Source organism: Mesoplodon mirus, assembly GCF_964341445.2.
Source record: "Mesoplodon mirus genome assembly, chromosome: 4".
NCBI lineage: Eukaryota > Metazoa > Chordata > Mammalia > Artiodactyla > Ziphiidae > Mesoplodon > Mesoplodon mirus.
In genome coordinates, this window is record NC_138979.1 from 44,688,953 (window position 1) to 44,713,105 (window position 24,153).

The 24,153-nt window shown below is 35.5% G+C and overlaps 1 protein-coding gene across 2 annotated transcripts in view; it reads right to left on the reverse strand.

Annotated features, from left to right (window-relative positions):
* The window catches only part of WDR72 (WD repeat domain 72), a gene marked incomplete at both ends in the record, with an annotated part of 200,538 nt that overhangs the window by 95,884 nt on the left and 80,501 nt on the right, over positions 1–24,153 (reverse strand). The window lies entirely within an intron of this gene.

Consider the following 24,153-nt stretch of genomic DNA (forward strand, 5'->3'; position numbering starts at 1 on the left):
ATGAATTGGGCAATACATAACTTTTAGTAATGTGTAGCAAAGGTTACAGTAATTCTTAAACTTATTTATATTTATATGTTATCTATATACAATATATTACTCAGACAAGAATTCTATTAACAGTAACCTATTAAATCATGACTGAATGATATTGTGTAAAAATATAAATGTAATTATATTACTTTTAGAATGATAAAGTATATGTAAACCATCATTATAACAGGAGTGTTTTAGAAACATTCACCAATCTGTTTACAGTAAAAAGAAGTCTAGAATAAATAATTAAATACAAGAGTATTTCGTTCAATCTATGTCACTGCAAAAATGTGAGGGCTAAATATAAATTTTAAGTTATTAGTTTACATGTTGTTTATAGAATGCTCTCTGATTGCTTGGCAGATATTTCCCCAAAATGTACTGTCCAGGTTTTGCATGCATCAGAAGGTGCTGGTTTTTTCCCCAACTTCACATCACGTTTAGTCTTACTCTCTGACATTCAGGTTGAGGCAAGAGTGGAGGTATGGTTTACAATCAGGACAGCAAGAGGGTGGCACTAAAGAACAATGGTCCATTCCAACCTCTGAACTTTGTGAGGCTGGGGAGTAAAATGGTACTGATATATCTACATGTGAATGCTCTAAACAGCAGGTGGGGAGTAGAAAGAGGCACACAGAGCTGAGCTCTTTGTCTGAAGTACACAGATTTGGGGAAAAGCTACTGAGTCAGAAAGTCTACAAGTAGAATCCCAGATGGCCAGCAGGCAGAAATTATTCTTCTACTATCAGCAAGAACCCAGAATAAATGACAAGTAAAACTAAAGTTAACAACACAAAATTCAAACTCTCAACAACCCAGTATACATGTAAAAAAGAAAACCAAAAAAGACCAAAATGCTTGGAGGAAAACAATGTAAAAGGTGTGAAAGTATAAGTCTAACATCTTTATAAAAATAATGTCTATTCACTTATTTTTTTCTTTATCTTACTGTGTTCAGCTGTGCCTCTTCCTTTCCTGTCTGATTCAGAAAGACAAAATGGTTAAAAAAGACTGTTTTTACCTTCTGTCTTTGAAGGTGGAAATACACTGTCTAACAACATGTTCTGATAAAACTTCTTCCTGAAAACAAATTGAATCCCCCACTGAGTTTGTTTTGAAAGAATCTGACCTGCCCAACCTACCACAAATACAAAATGCATCTGGTAAAACTGATGCTTCAATTTACAGTCATCTGCTAACTCTTGTGATTTTGTGCAATAATACCTAGTACAAACATTTAAATCCTAAGTGAGAAAACATATAGATGATAACTGGCAAATATTTTAGATATTTAGTTTTGTTAGAGCAAGAAGAATTTAGAAATGATTTAATCTGACCCCTTCACCTTACACAAGGGAAAATGAGGGACAGAGAAGTAAAGTGATTTGTTCAAAGTTACCCGTTTGGTAAATAGCCAAGTCAGGATTCTCAAATCTGTTTTTTTCTATCTATTCTTCAGATGATATTATCAACTTAAGTTTTTCAAAGAATGGAATAATGTTTTTTATTTATTGTTTCTAAGATATACAGAGGGTCCTCATTAGCTAAGCATTCCTTTTATGAAACACCATATTCACTGAGATGTATAAGGAAGAAAAAGTCATCATTATATGAAAATATTTACTAATGAGCTGATCATTTATAAAATTAGTACCCAAACACTCCTCCCTTTCTAACATCCATCAGTCAGGTTCTGACTGATTATCAAATAATGCAATCCAATTGCAAAGTAAATAGCAAATACTGTTAAAAATGCAGGATTACACTAAATCCAGACAGGGATGTTGGAACTATCTGAGTCAGACCCATTGTCATTGACTAATAAGAATCCAGCAGAGAAGACCAGTTAACACTGAAGAAGAGAAAATTAATTCAGATGCTTCAAATGACAAACTTGTAACATAAAATATATGAGAGGCCTGTGAAACACTTGATTATCTTTTTGTTTTGTTTTTCGTTTTCACTTGATTATCCTTTAAGTGGTTTTCTAGAATAACGCTATATTATTCAATATGAAATTCAAACATGAAGTAAAATGTAACATATTATGTACCATACAGTTTAATTTAAAAAAATACACAAAACAAAACACATGATTTGTTCTAAAGAAGTAGTATATAATTACAGTCATAATCTAAATTTTGTTAAATATAATATAAATCACATTTTAATAATTATAACTTTATTTTTAGTTTAAAATAAAAAAAAAATTTTTGGACCTTTTTAACAGCTAACTCAACAGATTAACCCGTGCTTTACAATCCTCCTGACCACTGGTAGGCTATGTTCTACTTTCTGCCTTCTAATCACACGAACTATGATGTTTACTTGTTGGTACTTTTACCTTTTTGTTCTCAATATTCTTTCCCAGGCTTATAACTTTAATTGTGTAATTTAATAAGTTATATAAAAATTGGGGAATTCTGCATGTAAAATATAGCCCCTGAGAAAACAAAGTTTAGTAATCTGTATAGAGGTTCAGAATAAGCCTCTCCAAGATTTATCAATTTCTTTTTATTTTCGGTACGTGGGCCTCTCACTGTTCTGGCCTCTCCCATTGCGGAGCACAGGCTCCGGATACGCAGGCTCAGCGGCCATGACTCACGGGCCCAGCCACTCCGCGGCATGTGGGATCTTCCCAGACCGGGGCACGAACCCATGTCCCCTGCATCAGCAGGTGGACTCTCAACCACTGCGCCACCAGGGAAGCCCAAAATGTATCACTTTTGCATGAGGATTATTTTGAACTAAAGGTAATCCAGACCCTGAGGGTTCAAGAGAAACTACTGCCCCTCCCTTAACTAGCTAGAAGAATTTAAGTTGGGGATTTTCCCAGAAAAGAGTTATAACCAGAGACAGATTTTATCTAAGTGGCCCCATCTATATGTCAAGGCAAACGTTTAATTACCCATACATGTGCTCTTCTGCTTATCATCCTGTGAATGACCCTCCCGTCCTTGAAAGCCCCAGACTCCTATCCCTTCCCTTAGCTCAGGATGTCATATATATCTCATTTTACCTTTCTGTCTCTAACCCTCTCATGTATGTGGGATTCCCATAAGTACAAAATTAAATTTGATTTTCTCCTGTTAACCTGTCTCATGTCAATTTAACTCTTAGACCAGCCAGAAGAACCTAGAAGGGTACAGGAAAGTTTTCTTCCTCCCTGACATCTGAATGGCTCTATGGTGATGAGTCACTCTAACAACTTCTGTCCAACTAGGTATGGATGAAGCCATGTAGCAGATCAGAAAATAATCATAAAAATATACAAAGATTCAGCACTCTGGTTACTCTGTAGTTTTCTAAATTCTTCCTATTCTTTAAATAAACAAAAACTGGAAGTCACAGTTGATGCATTGCAAGTGTAGTTCATGCCAGAAAAAAGATTAGGAATTCTAGAGAATGTATCTATACTCAAGGGAAAGTATCCACATCAAAAGATTTGTGACAATGGGAGTTTTCAAGTAAGGATGGCACAGATGATGGCGGGGGGGAATGTGGTATCTGCGTATTGAACACTACCACTGAGAAATTATATGATGATTAACAAACATGGTAAATTTACAGAAAAGGTAACACAATTTCTTGAAGTAGAAAATTTTCTGAGAAACAACTCTGCAATGTAGGTGAATTTATGACCTAATATACCTAATATATTATATAAGAAGTTATCTTTAAAACTCATGCCACAAAAAGCAGAGAATACAGTACATGGATACAAAAGGAAATTACAATAGCTGCCTATATCTTTGCTACTAAAAACTTCAGATAGCTACTTTTTTAAAAATTAATTTTTATTGGAGTATAGTTGCTTTACAATGTTGTGTTAGTGTCTTGCTGTACAGCAAAGTGAATCAGTCATACGTATACATATATCCCCTCGTTTTTAGATTTCCTTCCCATTTAGGTCACCACGGAGCATTGCGCAGAGTTCCCTGTGCCATACAGTAGATTCTCATTAGTTATCTATTTTATACATGGTAGTGTATATATGTCAGTCCCAATCTCCCAATTCATCCCCCCCTTCCCCCTTTGGTAACCATAAGTTTGTTCTTTATGTCTGTGACTCTATTTTTGCTTTGCAAATAAGTTCATCTCTACCATTGTTTTAGATTCCATATATAAGTGATATTATACCCTATTTGTTTTTCTCTTTCTGACTTACTTAACTCTGTATGACTGTTGCTAGGTTGATCCATGTCTAAGGAATGTCATTATTTCATTCCTTTTTATGGCTGAGTAATATTCCATTGTATATATGTACCACATCTTCTTTATCCATTCCTCTGTTGATGGACTTTTAGGTGGCTTCCATGTCCTGGCTATTGTAAATAGTGCTGCAGTGAACACCAGGGTGCATGCATCTTTTTGAATTATGGTTTTCTCCAGGTATAAGCCTAGGAGTGGGATTGCTGGGCCATATGGTAGCTCCATTTTTACTTTTTTAAGGAACCTCCATACTGTTCTCCATAGTGGCTGTACCAATTTACATTACCACCAACAGTGTAGGAGGGTTCCCTTTTCTCCACACCTTCTCCAGCATTTATTGTTTGCAGAATTTTTGATCATGGCCATTCTGATTGGTGTGAAGTGATACTTCATTGTGGTTTTGATTTGCATTTCTCTAATAATTAGTGATGTTGAGCATCTTTTCATGTGTTTGCTGGCCATCTGTATGTCTTCTTTGGAGAAATGTCTATTTAGGTCTTCCACCCATTTTTTGGATTGGGTTGTTTGTTTTTTTGATATTGAGCTGCATGAGCTGCTTGTATATTTTGGAGATTAATCGCTTGTCAGTTGCTTCATTTGCAAATATTTTCTCCCATTCTGAGGGTTGTCTTTTCATTTTGTTTATGGTTTCCTTTGCTGTGCAAAAGCTTTTAAGTTTAATTAACTACTTTTGTTTTATGACAAACTAACAAATCCTAGAGGTTTTGAAAATATCAGTTGACTTCTAGTCAAGATGGCAAAGTTTAGACTTTGGAGCAAATTATTTCTTCCAAATGGATACCAATGATGGATGAAATAATTTTTAAAAGAAAATTTAAAAGGTTTAGACAAGCTCAAAAACAAAATAGACATCTTCGAGGACCACAATGGGACAGAAACACAAAGTGCTGAGTGTGGAAGTGAAGTCACAGGCCTTTAAGCAGGTGCCAGGCTTTAGAGTTTAGCCCCTGAGGTTAACGTCACTATGGAGGGTAGCTGACCTAGAACAATTTTAACTTGTAACTAAATCAACCCACAAGCTCATTCCCTAATTAGACAGAAATATACTTAGTATCAGTATGGTCCAGGCCTTATTCTGGACTGAGGACCTTGAAAAGGTAGACAGAGGCAACAGTAAAACCAACAGAGAATATCAACTGAGTATAGAGAGAGAGAGAGGAAAATAAAATACACCAAAATGAAAAAAACACAAGAAAATTGCTCTAGAAATGAGTCTATAAACCAAAATTCCAAAACACTGAAAATCTAATAGCTAAAAAATAAAAGCTGAGATATATACTTACTCCAGATGAAGTCAATGCTTTAGAATGGACTGAAAAAAAATCATCAAAGAGAAATTGAAGGAATAACATTCACAAAAATGAATAAGGAGCTATGAAAGAAAAAAAGAAAATGAATAAATGAGAAAGGATTTATTAGAAATATTAGGAAAGTATGGTAATTGTATTTAAAATTCAGTAGAGGTATATTAGAAAACTACTGTTAATAAGTATATGGCCACATTAGTGGCCTGGCTTTAAGTTACACTTTACTATTACTTATTCTGTATAAAACTTTTATTAAAGTCTTGAGTGAAGTGGCATGTCATTCAATTTTTAATCATACTTTTTTTCAATAAAGGTGAAATTTTTCTATGTCAACATCTCAGTTAAAGCTATTTCACTGTCAGCATGGAGTTATAGAAATTAAGTTGAAAATGTTTGTAAAATTCAATCATAACCTGATCTACCATACCAAAACACAATTACAATATAAGTGATTGTAATAGCAAATACAAGAAAATCTTTTAAATTAAGTAATTATATATTTAAATTGAATATCCAAACTAACTACATTAGAACTTGTAAAACATTAAATTAAATTAAATCTGGAGGAGCAGATTCTCCTAATTGGATCTGTGCTGCAGTACTAGTCTCCTCACTAAGATAGTCCACTTCATCTCCTGACATCCCTGGCAGCAACATTCTTCCAGTGAACCAGGCTTAAATCTGGATATCATCTCTTCCTTCTCGGAAGTCCTCCTTTAATGCCTCTCATACCATGTTCCCTCCTTCACTTTTCATTAATGATTCATTCATTCATCTATCAGATGTTTACTAAGCATCTACTACATGCCAGGCACTGTGCCATATGTGGAAGACTCAGTGGTGAGTAAGACCAATGGTCCCTGAAGCATGCACCTCACAGTCTAGTTCATCTCACTCAAATTCTCCCCCAAGTTTCTCTCCTATTTGCAAACTGTGCTTGGCACTGCTGCCTGATTCTGCTGCTGTTAGTAGCTAGTTTTGGCTTTTTAGCTTTTTTGATTTCTTTGCCTCTGTGCCTCTTCTCATGCTGAGAATGCCCTAACACCCATCTACAGAAATTCTACACCTAACAAAAGCTCATTTCCTCAAGAGATTTCCCTACACAAACTTTTTCTAATATCCTCTTCCAGCTATAATCTTGCCTTCCTTGGATTTCTTTTATGACATTTTTATTTCTTTTTCAACATTTACCTTTTGTCATCATCATATGTATAAGTATCAATACCATTATTGTCACCCACTCCAATCTCTAAATAGCTGAGCGTGCCTCAACCTCAGTGCATTATACCAACAGGAATTTGTTCTGTTAAGAGTTCATAAAACATGAGGTCTTGTACAGAAGACTTCATTGAGTCTAAAAGTGCAGGTCAGCCATGTCATGTAAACACTGAGGGCAAGCATACTTATTTCAAGGCATCCTCCCTCTAGTAACTATTCAATACCAAAACATAATGATTAAGATGTTATTCCAGGTCTTTTTGAAAAATAACAAATAAAAGCCAGCACAGTTTAAAAATAATTATTAAGTATGCCTTTGTTTCTGGTAACTTGGGATTCAGCCCTCAGGTGTTAGTCCTGCACATTTCCACAAGCCCATCTTTGTGACCAGAGGAATTCATTTAAGAAACTGTCGCCTAAGTGAAAAATAAGTGCCTCACAACTCTAGCCCATTTAAGCACCTAATTACAGGATCAGTCAAGAGTCAACTTGCTTCCTAACAGATTGCCTCCAGTCAGTGGGTTTCTGTCTACCCAGAGCTTCAGTTAGGGTGCCCCTACTCTTGGGTCTTGGCATACTTGGATGTCATTGCCCTGATTTTGAACTATGACTCCTCAAAATCTTATTGATGCAGAATTTGGGGTTGTTTGGAAGAGCACAAAGTGTTCCCCAAGTAAGCCATTTCTCCATAGATTACAAATGAAAACCACTGTTTTCTATGCCTTCTTTGAACATACCTGTGCCTAAAATCATAGAACACATTTCAGGTTCTTTAAAAAGTTCTTTGAAATGGAATTTCAGGGTGAAAAAGTATGTGCCTTTAAAATGTTGGTTAAATTGTTAGACTATGCTCCAGCAAGGTTGTTTCAAAACACACTTGAACCAAAAATGTGTAAGTATAAATTATTTCATCATGTCATTAAAGAGTTCATCACTTTTTAAGAAATTACTAATTTGATTATAAAAATATGCATCGACATTTTTAGTGAGAAAAACTTAATGACTATTTGTAGATTTTTCTGTGATTTAAGTGTTAATATTTGCCCCATTTCCTATTTTACTATTTATCTTTTCCTTATCAAATGGTAAGAGCCCCTTTGTATGTAAAGATATTGATCATCTGTTGAATATATTCCAAATATTTTTCAAGTATCATTAGACTTTAAATTTATAGATCTTTGGGGGTTTTTGTGATATGATTTTTAAAATTTAAATAGTAAAACTATAATTTTTTCACATATATTTAGAGAATTTTCCCACTCTTAGGCCCTTCACAATTACTAAAAATATTATTATGTATTTTCATCTAGTAATCTATGTTACTGTGTTTAAAACTTTTATTCATCTTAAGTTTATTTTTGTTAAAGGTAGAGAGTAGGATATAATTTTATATTTTTCCCAGAAATTACTCTCAATTATACAAAAGCCACTTATTTACTTTCCTCTATGATTTTAAGTGCCATCTTTTCCAAAGAGCAAATTATGATTTATATACATCCTCATTCCTGAACTCTTTTTTTCTTTTCCATTTATCTATTTGTCTGTTCTTGAACCACTAATGAACTCTACTGCAGATAGATGGATGGAGAGATGATAAATTTTGACATCTGAGAAAAAAGCCCCATGTCCATTCTTCTTCATTTTTTTAACTTTCCTTAGCTCATTTTATACATTTATTTTTCCAGGCGAGTTTTGCAATCAACTCACCAGGTTCCCAAAAACCCACCAGGGAGATTTTGGAAGTTATTGTTATTAAATGTACAGATTTGTGACTATGGAAATCTTTAAAATACTGTACTTTCCATCTGGGATTACATTACGTTACTAAGTCAAGATATTTTTCATGACTTTTAGTAATTTTTAGAATGTGTTTTCATATGGATCTTGCATATTTATTATTAAATGTATTCCTATTAATTTCCTATATTCATTGAATGGAATATTTTATATTCATTGTATTTTCTAACTAGTGTTTTTTGTGTTAGTATATGAGTTTTGTTTTTGGCACTACTATGCTTAACTTTAATTTTTGTTTTATTAGGTTTTCTGTTCTATTTATTTTTTCAAATGTAGAGTATCCACTATTACTATATTTGAATAAAAGTAATTTGTTCTATTTTTATCCTTTTTATTTCTTTTTCTTATGATTTGGCATTTGCTAAAACTTCCATAAAAAAAGTTAAATAATAGTAGGGATGATAGATTATTATAAATTAAATTGGCATCATTATTGCTTTTTTTATTTAAAAAATTATTTGATTCATACATTTTCTTAATATTGGATAAACTGGAATGGTTTTCCTAGGTGCATATTTATGAATATCTTTAATCCTGTCAGTTAAATTTGATTTATGCAATAATTTCAAGTAAACAAAATAATACTGGGTTCATTTTAACAACATAAACTAGTAACAATTGCATATTAACATATAGTCCTAAATAGCTTCCCCCATCAAAGATTTTCTGAAAGAGAAAACTAAAATAGTATTTATTGGAGGCTTGGTTAAAAATCTAACCAGAGTAGATGTGTATGTACTGATATAGAAGAATGTCCACCAAATATTTTTGACTTAATTTGTAGACCAGAATCTATAATATAATCTCATTTCTATGTGAAAATGGAATTTATACACATTCACACAGACCTACACACGTTTTTATTTTATGGTGTAGAAAGGAACACATCAAAAGTATCATATTAACAGAGGCTAACACAGGGCTGTGGTTTGAAGAGTGAGAGAGGTTTCTTTACTATTCATAAATGTCAGGGTCCTCCCTGTACTGTCAAGCACTCATTTCCTAAAATTCACCCTCAATCCATTAGTGATACATGAAAACCAATACTGCTACACTGTATTTTGAAAAGTCTTAAATTACAACATAAACTGTACCTGAAAAGTCAAGTTACTATATATATTACTGATATGATATCCAGGAAAAGAAAATGCTTTTATATTTTCCCCCTCAAATACATCAAGACATGCCATCTACTTTAACTGATTTAATACACATAACCACATAAAAATTTCATGGAAAGTACAACTTGGATGCTGTTTTACCTATCTACCTTCTTGTCTCTGAAGGCTGTTTACCATTGAGATTCAGCTTATTCTGGGAACTGTGCTACCTTCCTTAAACTACACGTTTCCATTAGCTGATGGAGAGTCCCAAGTTGGTTTACCCTCTTTTCCTAAAACACTAGTCATTTTCCTAACAAGACACACACTCCTGGTGAATGAGCTCCTCCTCTGCCTGCCACCTTGCCCTTTGGATGTTTCTAAGGTAGAAAATACAGTGAGAAAGAAAAGTGAAAGGATTGTTAATAAAGGTAACAGGAAATTAACATTTATTCAGTGCTAAAAATCTTTCACACAATTTTCATTTTAGATTATTTGGTCTAAAAAATAGACTAAGACCTAAGCCAGATACTGACTTGCAGATTCTTTGGTTTATGAATATTTATGACATGGGGTATAATGAGTTGCCTTGTCTCTATACCAGAAACAAATTAATTAATTAACCAGTTAAGTAATTGTAATAATAACTCAAATTAATTGAGTAGGAGACTTTTATTCTGCAAGTCAAACAATCCCTTGCAGTGCAGAAATGCATTATTAGGAACATTTTTTCTTTCTGAAATGCCTTTCTCTATTTGTCCTTGAAAAGATAATAAACTCCATAGTTGTTTTGAAGCACAGAACACTGCAGTTTCTAAAATAGATGGGAGCTGGCTTGGGACATGCTTCCCACCAAACTGCCTTCGCAGTAATCAAATACAGTGCTGAAAACCTGGTCAAAATAAAAGCACTAGTGGAGTAGAGGCTGATTCTGGTCTGGTTTGGAGCTTTCTAGCTCCTCACATATCTAGTTTTAGTCCAGAATAATCCTAGAGAATGTTTGTTAAATTAAAAGCTGAAACGTGTCTTGGTAGAAAGAGAAAATTATACCCTTTTCAACAATTTACCAATTTCCATAACCAAACCTAAAATGTTTAGATTTTAATTGAAAAAAAAATTTCCATGGAGAATTATAGCATGTCATTTACTTTGATATATAAAACTAAATGTATGAAGGACTACTTTATCCATTAAAAATGTACACAGTAACAAACTTTTAATACACTACCAGATCCTTAATTATAAAAACAAAATCAGGTTTATGTTTTGTGTTTAACTGTAAATGCTACATTAATATTGCTTTCTTTATAATTATTTCTGGAATAACTTTCTATTATGATTTGAGGAAAATGGGCTGTCAGTTATAAAATGAAGCAAACCTTGAAGTAACTCAAGAATTTGAGGAAGGTAAGAGAATCCATATGCTTACTGATTTTTACTCATTCTATAAAGGTTGATCTATTTGAAAGCAGACACAAACAGAAATCAAAAACACAAACTACACCTCCCATATACAATTAGAAATGTGAATTAAAATTTATTTTACCATCTCTGTGCTTGCAATTAGCGAAATCTCATCTTTAATCTGTCTTTACTCAGTGATATATTGTTGATCTTAAGATATTTTTATGGATAAAAACCCTGATGTTCAAAGAGCTCATTTATACTTCTCCATGGGAATTTTTCCTTCATTGACAGAAACCAGTAACTATTTTTAAAAGGATTTTTTTATTGATTGACTAAATGAAAAAGATCTACAAAGGGCTTTGCTCATATTGTACCAAATACATTTCAACATGTATAACAAATAACTTAATTTCATAGAAAACTATAAACAGGTAGGGATATACTAGTTACAAAAAACATATATCTTACAAAGATATGAAAAACCATTGGTGGAAGGATAGGAATGAACAAATAGCCCAACAATGCATAAATCAATGTGTAAATAAAAGTGTCAGCCATTCATTTTTAGATCCACTGAGCTCTAGGCGTCTGGACATAGTTGTTGGTAGTAAAAACTGTCACCCTCCAAAGGGTCGGTGGAGAGCAGCGTGATTGGCAGCACAAATAGAAGACAAAGAAGAAAGCTTCAATCTGCAGCTGATGCACAAGAAGAACATGGGGAGCTGAGTTTACAATAGAGATGACATTACCAAGCTAATGGCGTGGGCAATCATGGGGCCACCACGCATCCCGGGTATCAGCGGGGCATCCATTTTCAGCTAAGTGTTAGAGTACCTTTTTGCTTTTTCTCACCACTGCAGGTGTAAAACAACCGAGTGCGGGAAACCCACTGACTGGTAATAAATTACTATATTGGATACTTTTTGTTTTCTTTCAGCAATGACTTTACTGTGTATTTTTGCTATCATTACCAATTAAAGTAGAGGTTGATTTAGTGAACTGTATCTAACGGTATATCAGTCCCGATGCTCCAATTGCTTTGGCAAGTATCACAGGGTCAAGAAGCTCTTTTGACCTTTATCATCTAAGTCTTTCTGACCACTCACTATTTGAAGCAATCTCAGCTGAACAGATGGACACTTTCTGCGACACTCTAAAGCTTAGAATGTAAAGATAAATGAAATTGTGGTTCAGGCTTCAAACTGGTTTATGAGTATAAAATATTGTTAGTGTATCCAACAAAATATCCAGTTTTTTTTTTTTTTTTGCTGTATGCGGGCCTCTCACTGTTGTGGCCTCTCCCGTTGCGGAGCACAGGCTCCGGATGCGCAGGCCCAGCGGCCATGGCTCACGGGCCCAGCCGCTCCGCGGCATATGGGATCCTCCCAGACCGGGGCACGAACCCGTATCCCCTGCATCGGCAGGCGGACTCTCAACCACTGCGCCACCAGGGAGGCCCCAAAATATCCAGTTTTAAAGAGCATACTCTAACTCTGGCTAATGGACAAGATTGCTTACTTCTTTTTTAATGGTAGGTTTTATTTTATAAGTCTGAGGAATAGAATTTTGTAAAGCATAACTAAGGGTTACTTGGTTACATGTTGATTACTATAACAATAAGCCACTTAAAAATGCAGGGTTTACTTTTCATTACTGTGCAGTGATATTATTGAATTTTTTAAAAATTAATGATGCAGGGCCTCCCTGGTGGCGCAGTGGTTGGGAGTCCGCCTGCCGATGCAGGGGATGCGGGTTCGTGCCCCGGTCTGGGAGGATCCCATATGCCGCGGAGCGGCTGGGCCCGTGAGCCATGGCCGCTGGGCCTGCGCGTCCGGAGCCTGTGCTCCGCGACGGGGGAGGCCACAACAGTGAGAGGCCCGCATACCGCAAAAAAAAAAAAAAAAAAAAAAAAAAAAAAAAAAAAAATTAACGATGCATCAAGAAAGTTATAGCATACACTGAAAAACAAGATTATGTATTGGATGAAGTAAAAATAAAGATTTTAATTGCCCTTAGACTTAAATTTTTCTCTTAAACTATGTCACTCACTTACTAGAAGGAGAGTATAGTATTTTTACATATCTGGATATGAAAGGAAAATGATTAAGCATCAGTTTTATATTTTATTAACCTGTTTGTGTTAGTATATCATCATGGTTATTTGAATATTTTGAAATTTTTAACATAAAGTAGAAGATGTATATATTTTTCTTCACTTGAATTAAGGCTAGTCTCCTCTAAGTAAAGTGACCATATAATTTATTGTTCAAACCAGGCAAATTTTGAGAGTGAAATAGTGCACTATTAATAATTACACTGGAACAATAGGCATATACCAGGATTGTTCCAGTGATCCTAGATGTATGGTCACCTAATCTTAAAGGAATGTAGCAACAAGTATACTTCTTTTTTAAAAAATCTATATTTCTGTATTACTCTTGAAATGTGACTGTTCTGTAAATCACAATTATAATTCTGTAAGTCTATTTTTTTAAATGACTAAAAGGAAGATACATTTTTTTAACTTTCAGGTTCAATTTATTTAGTTCTAATTCTTGAAAACTTCTGATTTGTAGTAAACAAACAAACAAAAAATAACCAAAGTCTCAATTATAAGAATACTACTAATTTTCTCAAGACTAAATTTCTATATCTTGTGCTTATAAAGTCCATGCTACTAGAATCCTATTATGATATATCCAAAATAATCTCTCAGCAATCAACTACATTTCCATAAGGCAAACAGATTTGGTTACAGGCAAGAGCAAAACAAGAGACATAACTGATTTAGAGTTAAACAAACCACTCACCACTTTGGGACAACTAACTAGTTTAGTGAGAAAAGGAGAGATACAGAAAAGGAAATAGGATGGTAAACAAAATTACCAAGGGGTCAGAAGGAACATTTCAGGGCATCCTGGACTGGGAATTGGCTAACATGCTAGGACAAAGGTTACAGGCAGATGCATCCTTCCCAACAAAAAGAACCACAACCACGGGTATGTCCTCAATTTCTGAAAAGGGACAAAAATCAATACCAGCTTTAAAGTTTTAGGGTTTTATAAGTAATTCTGAGAACAAATGTGCAATGCAATCTTCTTTCTAGGCAATGAAATACCGCATGACAGAGATCGACTTCTGGGAAAGGCTCTGAGAAAGTTAAGGAAAAACATGGCAAGTTGAGGTACGGCCAAATAGGAATTGTGGAAAATAATTCACATAACCAAATGCTAGGGACTGAAGGTTTGTGTGTTGGGACTCCCTCACCACAATTTATAGGTTGAAATTATAATCTCCGTGTGATGGTATTTGGAGATAGGGACTTCAGGAGGTGATATGGCTATGAGGGTGGGATTAATGCCCTTAGAAGAAAAGTCCAGGGAGCTAGCTCACTTTCCTTCCACAATATGAAGATACAATGAAAAAAGAGCCATATGCAGCCAGGAAGAGAGCCTTCACCAAACACCAACTCGGCAGCACCTTAATCTTCCCAGCCCCCAGAGCAGTGAGAAATAAACTTCTGTTGTTTATAAGCCATACCATCTATGATATTTTGCTATAACAGCCCAAGCTAAGATGTTTTTATTAAATCTAGGAATAATTAAAGAATTGCTGATAAACTTATCTAACTTTGTACTGAAGCAAAAACATTCCTCTAAGATGTAGGGTATTACCAGTATTAGAGAAAATATAGAAAAGATTATCTTATCTTGGTACAAAGCTATGGTGAGGATGCCATCAGAATGCTGGGCAAATCTGGCTAGATCTCAGGAAAAGAAATGTTTCACTATTGTAAAAATCATGATAACACAGAATATGAAATGTTAACTCAGACACCAAGTTCTGAATTACAGAAGAGACTAAAGATATTGATATACATTTAGAGATTTAAAAAAAAATTAGTAAGAAAAACAGACATTTGAAAGTCATGCTTAACATTACAAAAATAGATTTTGCTATATTGTTTTTGCCTTTAATATGTGGTCTACTCAGTGTATAAAAATTCAATTAAACTAATAGAAAAAAGTAGTCATATCAAATTCAAAAGCAATTTCATTTAAAAGCTAAATTATCTATAGCACAGAAGATAAAGTCCTACATGCTCTCTTTAAATAGCAACTGTTTCCTTAAATTTTTATATCTCTCTGTATATAATTATCAACTAAGATAACAACTTTATGTTGCTAAATTACTCTGCAATCACACCCCCAAGAGATGAAAGCTAATTAAAAGAGATGTGCTGCTTTGGTGAGAATGTAAATTGATACAGCCACTATGGAGAACAGTATGGAGGTTCCTTAAAAAACTAAAAATAGAACTACCGTACGACCCAGCAATCCCACTACTGGGCATATACCCTGAGAAAACCAGAATTCAAAAGGAGTCATGTACCAAAATGTTCATTGCAGCTCTATTTACAATAGCCAGGACATGGAAGCAACCTAAGTGTCCATCAGCAGATGAATGGATAAAGAAGATGTGGCACATATATACAATGGAATATTACTCAGCCATACAAAGAAATGAAATTGAGTTATTTCAGAGAGGTGGATGGACCTAGAGTCTGTCATACAGAGTGAAGTAAGTCAGAAAGAGAAAAACAAATACCATATGCTAACACATATATATGGAATCTAAGAAAAAAAAAAAAGGTCATGAAGAACCTAGGGGCAAGATGGGAATAAAGGCACAAACCTACTAGAGAATGGACTTGAGGATATGGAGAAGGGGAAGGGGAAGCTGTGACAAAGTGAGAGAGTGGCATGGACATATATACACTACCAAAATTAAAATAGATAGCTAGTGGGAAGCAGCCGCATAGCACAAGGAGATCAGCTCAGTGCTTTGTGACCACCTAGAGGGGTGGGATAGGGAGGGTGGGAGGGAGGGAGATGCAAGAGGGAAGAGATATGGGGACATGTATATGTATAACTGATTCACTTTGTTATACAGCAGAAACTAACACACCATTGTAAAGCAATTCTACTCCAGTAAAGATGTTAAAAAAAAAGAGATGTGCTGTAGATATACTAATTTGACTTACTCCAAACACCTTTGCTTCCCAACTATGACTTTTAAGTCAGTGGTATCATGCTGATGCTTTCCAAACATCATACTAATAAGCTTATAATTGGCCAAAAGGTTAGAAAGGATGTCGGCTGAAGGAAAATAACTTAGAATTGGTTTACCACTAAGTAGATCAGAGGACAAAAAAAAAGGTCCTTTTTTTTTTGTAATGCTTCTTATGTGTATTTATATAAAGAATAACCAGCCAGGTCCACAAGAGACCTCCCAGCTCCACATAATATCAAACGGCGAAAATCTTCCAGAGATCTCCATCTCAACACCAGCACCCAGCTTCACTCAACGACCAGCAAGCTACAGTGCTGGACACCCTATGCCAAACAACTAGCAAGACAGGAACACAACGCCACCCATTAGCAGAGAGGTGGCCTAAAATCATAAAAAGTCCGCAGACACCCCAAAACACACCACCAGATGTGGACCTGCCCACCAGAAAGACAAGATCCAGCCTCACCCACCAGAACACAGGCACTAGTCCCCCCCACCAGGAAGCCTACACAACCCACTAAACCAACCTTAGCCACTGGGGACAGACACAAAAAAACAACGGGAACTATGAACCTGCAGCCTGCAAAAAGGAGACCCCAAACACAGTAACATAAGCAAAATGAGAAGACAGAAAAACACACAGCAGGAGAAGGAGCAAGATAAAAACCCACGAGACTTAACAAATGAAGAGGTAATAGACAGTCTACCTGAAAAAGAATTCAGAATAATGATGGTAAAGATGATCCAAGATTCTATTTCCCAGATCCAAAATCTTGGAAATAGAATAGACAAAATGCAAGAAACAGTTAACAAGGACCTAGAAGAACTAAAGATGAATCAAGCATCGATTAAAAACACAATCAATGAAATAAAAAATACTCTAGATGGGATCAATAGCAGAATAACTGAGGCAGAAGAACGGATAAGTGAGGTGGAAGATAAAATAGTGGAAATAACTGCTGCAGAGCAAAATAAAGAAAAAAGAATGAAAAGAACAGAGGACAGTCTCAGAGACCTCTGGGACAACATTAAATGCACCAACATTCGAATTATAGGGGTTCCAGAAGAAGAAGAGAAAAAGAAAGGGACTGAGAAAATATTTGAAGAGATTATAGTTGAAAACTTCCCTAATATGGGAAAGGAAATAGTTAATCAAGTCCAGGAGGCACAGAGAGTCCCATACAGAATAAATCCAAGGAGAAATATGCCAAGACACATACTAATCAAACTGTCAAAAATTAAACACAAAGAAATCATATTAAAAGCAGCAAGGCAAAAACAACAAATAACACACAAGGGAATCCCCATCAGGATAACAGCTGATTTCTCAGCAGAAACTCTACAAGCCAGAAGGGAGTGGCAGGACATAATTAAAGTGATGAAGGAGAAAAACCTGCAACCAAGATTACTCTACCCAGCAAGGATCTCATTCAGATTTGATGGAGAAATTAAAACGTTTACAGACAAGCAAAAGCTGAGAGAGTTCAGCACCACCAAACCAGCTTTACAACAAATGCTAAAGGAACTTCTCTAGACAAGAAACACAACAGAAGTAAAAGACCTACAATAACGAACACAAAACAATTAAGAAAATGGGAATAGGAACATACATATCGATAATTACCTTAAATGTAAATGGACTAAATGCTCCCACCAAAAGACACAGATTGGCTGAATGGATACAAAAACAAGACCCATATATATGCTGTCTACAAGAGACCCACTTCAGACCTAGAGACACATACAGACTGAAAGTAAGGGGATGGAAAAAGATATTCCATGCAAATGGAAACCAAAAGAAAGCTGGAGTAGCAATTCTCATATCAGACAAAATAGACTTTAAAATAAAGACTACTAGAAGAGACAAAGAAGGATACTACATAATGATCAAGGGATCGATCCAAGAAGAAGATATAACAATTGTAAATATTTATGCACCCAACATAGGAGCACCTCAATACATAAGGCAAATACTAACAGCCATAAAAGGAGAAATTGACAGTAACACAATCATAGTAGGGGACTTTAACACCCCACTTTCACCAATGGACAGATCATCCAAAATGAAAATAAATAAGGAAAAACAAGCTTTAAATGATACATTAAACAAGGTGGACTTAATTGATATTTATAGGACATTCCATCCAAAAGCAACAGAATACACATTTTTCTCAAGTGCTCATGGAACATTCTCCAGGATAGATTATATCTTGGGTCACAAATCAAGCCTTGGTAAATTTAAGAAAATTGAAATTGTATCAAGTATCTTTTCTGACCACAATGCTATGAGACTAGATTATCAATTACAGGAAAAGAGCTGTAAAAAATACAAACACGTGGAGGCTAAACAATACACTACTTAATAACAAAGTGATCACTGAAGAAATCAAAGGGGAAATTAAAAAATACCTAGAAACAAATGACAATGGAGACACGACGACCCAAAACCTATGGGATGCAACAAAAGCAGTTCTAAGAGGGAAGTTTATAGCAATACAATCCCACCTTAAGAAACAGGAAACATCTCGAATAAACAACCTAACCTTGCACCTAAAGCAATTAGAGAAAGAAGAACATAAAAACCCCAAAGTTAGCAGAAGGAAAGAAATAATAAAGATCAGATCAGAAATAAATGAAAAAGAAATGAAGGAAACGATAGCAAAGATCAATAAAACTAAAAGCTGGTTCTTTGAGAAGATAAACAAAATTGATAAACCATTAGCCTGACTCATCAAGAAAAAAAGGGAGAAGACTCAAATCAATAGAATTAGAAATGAAAAAGGAGAAGTAACAACTGACACTGCAGAAATACAAAAGATCATGAGAGATTACTACAAGCAACTCTATGCCAATAAAATGGACAACCTGGAAGAAATGGACAAATTCTTAGAAATGTACAACCTGCCAAGACTTAATCAGGAAGAAATAGAAAATATGAACAGACCAATCACAAGCACTGAAATTGAAACTGTGATAAAAACTCTTCCAACAAACAAAAGCCCAGGACCAGATGGCTTCACAGGTGAATTCTATCAAGCATTTAGAGAAGAGTTAACACATATCCTTCTCAAACTCTTCCAAAATATAGCAGAGGGAGGAACACTCCCAAACTCATTCTACGAGGCCACCATCACTTTGATACCCAAACCAGACAAGGATGTCACAAAGAAAGAAAACTACAGGCCAATATCACTGATGAACATAGATGCAAAAATCCTCAACAAAATACTAGCAAACAGAATCCAACAGCACATTCAAAGGATCATACACCATGATCAAGTGGGGTTTATTCCAGGAATGCAAGGATTCTTCAGTATACACAAATCAATCAATGTGATACACCATATTAACAAATTGATGGAGGAAAACCATATGATCATCTCAATAGATGCAGAGAAAGCTTTCGACAAAATTTAACACCCATTTATGATAAAAACCCTGCAGAAAGTAGGCATAGAAGGAAGTTTCCTCAACATAAATAGATGGAGAGATGTACCATGTTCTTGGATTGGAAGAATCAACATTGTGAAAATGACTCTACTACCCAAAGCAATCTACAGATTTAATGAAATCCCTATCAAACTACCACTGGCATTTTTCACAGAACTAGAGCAAAAAATTTCACAATTTGTATGGAAACACAAAAGACCCCGAATAGCCAAAGCAATCTTGAGAACGAAAAATGGAGCTGGAGGAATCAGGCTCCCTGACTTCAGACTATACTACAAAGCTAGAGTAATCAAGACAGTATGGTACTGGCACAAAAACAGAAAGATAGATCAATGGAACAGGATAGAAAGCCCAGAGATAAACCCACGCACATATGGTCACCTTATCTTTGATAAAGGAGGCAGGAATGTACAGTGGAGAAAGGACAGTCTCTTCAATAAGTGGTGCTGGGAAAACTGGATAGGGACATGTAAAAGTATGAGATTAGATCACTCCCTAACACCATACACAAAAATAAGCTAAAAATGGATTAAAGACCTAAATGTAAGGCCAGACACTATCAAACTCTTAGAGGAAAACATAGGCAGAACACTCTATGACATAAATCACAGCAAGATCCTTTATGACCCACCTCCTAGAGAAATGGAAATAAAAACAAAAATAAACAAATGGGACCTAATGAAACTTCAAAGCTTTTGCACAGCAAAGGAAACCATAAACAAGACCAAAAGACAACCCTCAGAATGGGAGAAAATATTTGCAAATGAAGCAACTGACAAAGGATTAATCTCCAAAATTTATAAGCAGCTCATGCAGCTCAATAACAAAAAAACAAACAACCCAATCCAAAAATGGGCAGAAGACCTAAATAGACATTTCTCCACAGAAGATATACAGACTGCCAACAAACACATGAAAGGATGCTCAACATCTTTGCTCATTAGAGAAATGCAAATCAAAACTACAATGAGATATCATCTCACACCAGTCAGAATGGCCATCATCAAAAAATCTAGAAACAATAAATGCTGGAGAGGGTGTGGAAAAAAAGGAACACTCTTGCACTGCTGGTGGGAATGTGAATTGGTACAGCCACTATGGAGAACGGTATGGAGGTTCCTTAAAAAACTACAAATAGAGCTACCATATGACCCAGCAATCCCACTACTGGGCATATACCCTGAGAAAACCATAATTCAAAAAGACACATGTACCAAAATGTTCATAGCAGCTCTATTTACAATAGCCCGGAGATGGAAACAACCTAAATGTCCATCATCAGATGAATGGGTAAAGAAGATGTGGCACATATATACAATGGAATATTACTCAGCCATAAAAAGAAATGAAATTGAGCTATTTGTAATGAGGTGGATGGACCTAGAGTCTGTCATACAGAGTGAAGTAAGTCAGAAAGAGAAAGACAAATACTGTATGCTGACACATATATATGGAATTTAAGAAAAAAAATGTCATGAAGAACATAGGGGTAAGACAGGAATAAAGACACAGACCTACTAGAGAATGGACTTGAGGATATGGGGAGGGGGAAGGGTAAGCTGTGACAAAGTGAAAGAGCGGCATGGACATATATACACTACCAAACGTAAGGTAGATAGCTAGTGGGAAGCAGCCGCATAGCACAGGGAGATCAGGTCTGTGCTTTGTGACCGCCTGGAGGGGTGGGATAGGGAGGGTGGGAGGGAGACGCAAAAGGGAGGGGATATGGGAACATATGTATATGTATAACTGATTAAATTTGTTATAAAGCAAAAAATAAAAAATTAAAAATTAAAAAAAAAAGAAAGAATAAGCAGCCAAACACTTATTTTGGATATATGTCTCTGTGTGGCCACCAAACATTTCAGTCAATTCGATTTAACACATACCTATTAAATTGAAACCAATACCTACAGAATACTCTCACACAAAAAAGTGAATAATATAAACTAAAGTTAAAAGTGAGGACATGCATTCTTTTAAATGACTACACACACAATAAATTATCATATAGCTAGTAATTGACAAGATCAAGTTTGTAGACTACCTTCGAGAAGTAAGAAGTGGGAGAAGTAAGACGAAAAATGTCCAAAAAGCCAAAACAGATTTCACAAGCCAGGGCTCCAAAATTGAGTGCAAACAGTTTTAAATTTTAGCAAAGAGGGAGCATTACAAGATTATATGTTAATGACAACCAAAAACAGTACTTTCCATTGGAAAGCTTCTAATTCTCTTCTTGTGGCCTATTACACTCAATTATAACAGAATCTAATCACAGCTTTGCCGACTGCAGGGGTTAGAAAACCATGGCCAGCAGACCAAATACTGCCTACCACATCTTTTTTTGTAAATAAACTATCCCTGAAACACAGAAATGCTCATTTGTTTATGTATAGCCAGTGGGTGTTTTTGGCATTACAAGAGCAGAGTTGAGTATTTGTGAGGGAGACTGCATGGCCCACAAATCTAAAAATATTTACTATGTGACCCTTGACAGAAAAAGTCTGACAATCCCTGGCCTATTTTAAATGAACAGGAATTTTAAATGTGCACAAAAAATTTTTTTAGACAAAACCACTATATAAATATAAAGCAGGCAATTTAAGGTGTTCAATCCCCTTGATTCAGGTAAGTTATATTCTAAAAAAGGACCCTATCTTAAGGTTGTATTGGATGTTTTTTTGCCACCTAATGTGAGTTGCCACTATAAATATAAGTTGCTCTCAGAAGTCCAAGGCCAGGTCCAAAGCCTTCTTTTTATTTTCCTGCTGGACAATAAGACAGTCAGCTTCCACTGTTCCCACTATATATTTAATCTCCAGGCATATCAACTTCCCATCAATCCCCTCCTCACCACTCATCTTTGTATTCTGGGCTTTTGGACCTGCTGTTCCCCAAAGCAAAATTATTCCTACATCAAGATTTAGACCCAGCATGAATTTCTGCACTCTGTGAACAGAGTGGGTCTCACCATCTACAGGGTTCTAGTAGTACTTTGGGAGGTAGGTCTATTAGAGCACATGTATTGTATAATGGCTTTTACCAATTTGATGTTAAAAAACTCAGCCCCAAATAATAATTTCCTTTTCTTGCTGCAACTATGCAATAGCTTCTTCTTCCTGACACCCCCTTTCCTCTAATCCGATTCCTAAATAGGTCTTCTGCAGTAGCTGTTTGCTTTGCCTAGAAAATTCTCCCCTCTGCTAGCTACATGGCTGGCCAGATCTAGCCATTCAGACAGTTACAAATGCTACCTTCCCCTCTGACCTTCTCTAACTACTCTGCCTAAAGTAAAGCCCCAGGCCCTCTCTGTCACATTGTCTGATGTTAATTCACTGCAAAGCCTTCATCACTATCTGACATTCTTTTTCTTTTTTATTTAATTAATTTTTATTGGAGTATAGTTGCTTTACAATGTTGTGTTAGCTTCTACTGCACAGCAAAATGAATCAGCCATACATATACATATATCCCTTCCCTTTTGGATTTCCCTCCAATTTAGGTCACCACAGTGCATTAAGTAGAGCTCCCTGTGCTATACAGTATGTTCCCATCAGTTGTCTGTTTTATACATAGTATCAATAGTGTATATGTGTCAACCCCAATCTCCCAATTCCTCCCACCCCACCCCTTTCCCCCTTGATATCCATACATTTGTTCTCTACGTCTGTGTCTCTACTTCTGCTTTGCAAATAAGGTCATCTATACCATTTTTCTAGATTCCACATATATGCGTTAATATACGATATTTGTTTTTCTCTTTCTGACTTACTTCACTCTTTATGACGCTCTCTAGGTCCATCTATGTCTCTATAAATGACCCAATTTTGTTCCTTTTTATGGTTAACATTCCATTGTATATATGTGCCACATCTTTATTCATTCCTCTGTTGATGGACATTTACGTTGCTTCCATATCCTGGCTATTGTAAGTAGTGCTATGAACATTGGGGTGCATGTGTCTTTTTGAATTATGGTTTTCTCAGGGTATTTGACCAGTAGTGGGATTGCTGGGTCATATGGTAGTTCTATTTTTAGCTGTTTAAGGGACCTCCATACTGTTCTCCGTAGTGGCTGGATCAATTTACATTCCCACCAACAGTGTGTGAGGGTTCCCTTTACTCCAAACCTTCTCCAGCATTTATTGTGTAAAGAATTTTTGATCATGGCCATTCTGACCAGTGTGAGGTGGTCAGACTCATTGCAGTTTTGATTTGCATTTCTCTAATAATTAGTGATGTTGAGCATCTTTTCATGTGTTTGTTGCCCATCTCTATGTCTTCTTTGGAGAAATGTCTATTTAGGTCTTCCACCCATTTTTGGATTGAGTTGTTTGTTTTTTTGATATTGAGCTGCATGAGCTGCTTGTATATTTTGGAGATTAATCCTTTGTCAGTTGCTTCATTTTTGAATATTTTCTCCCATTCTCAGGGTTGTCTCTTCATCTTGTTTATGGTTTCCTTTGCTGTGCAAAAGCTTATAAATTTAATCTTTTTTTAACATCTTTATTGGAGTATAATTGCTTCACAATG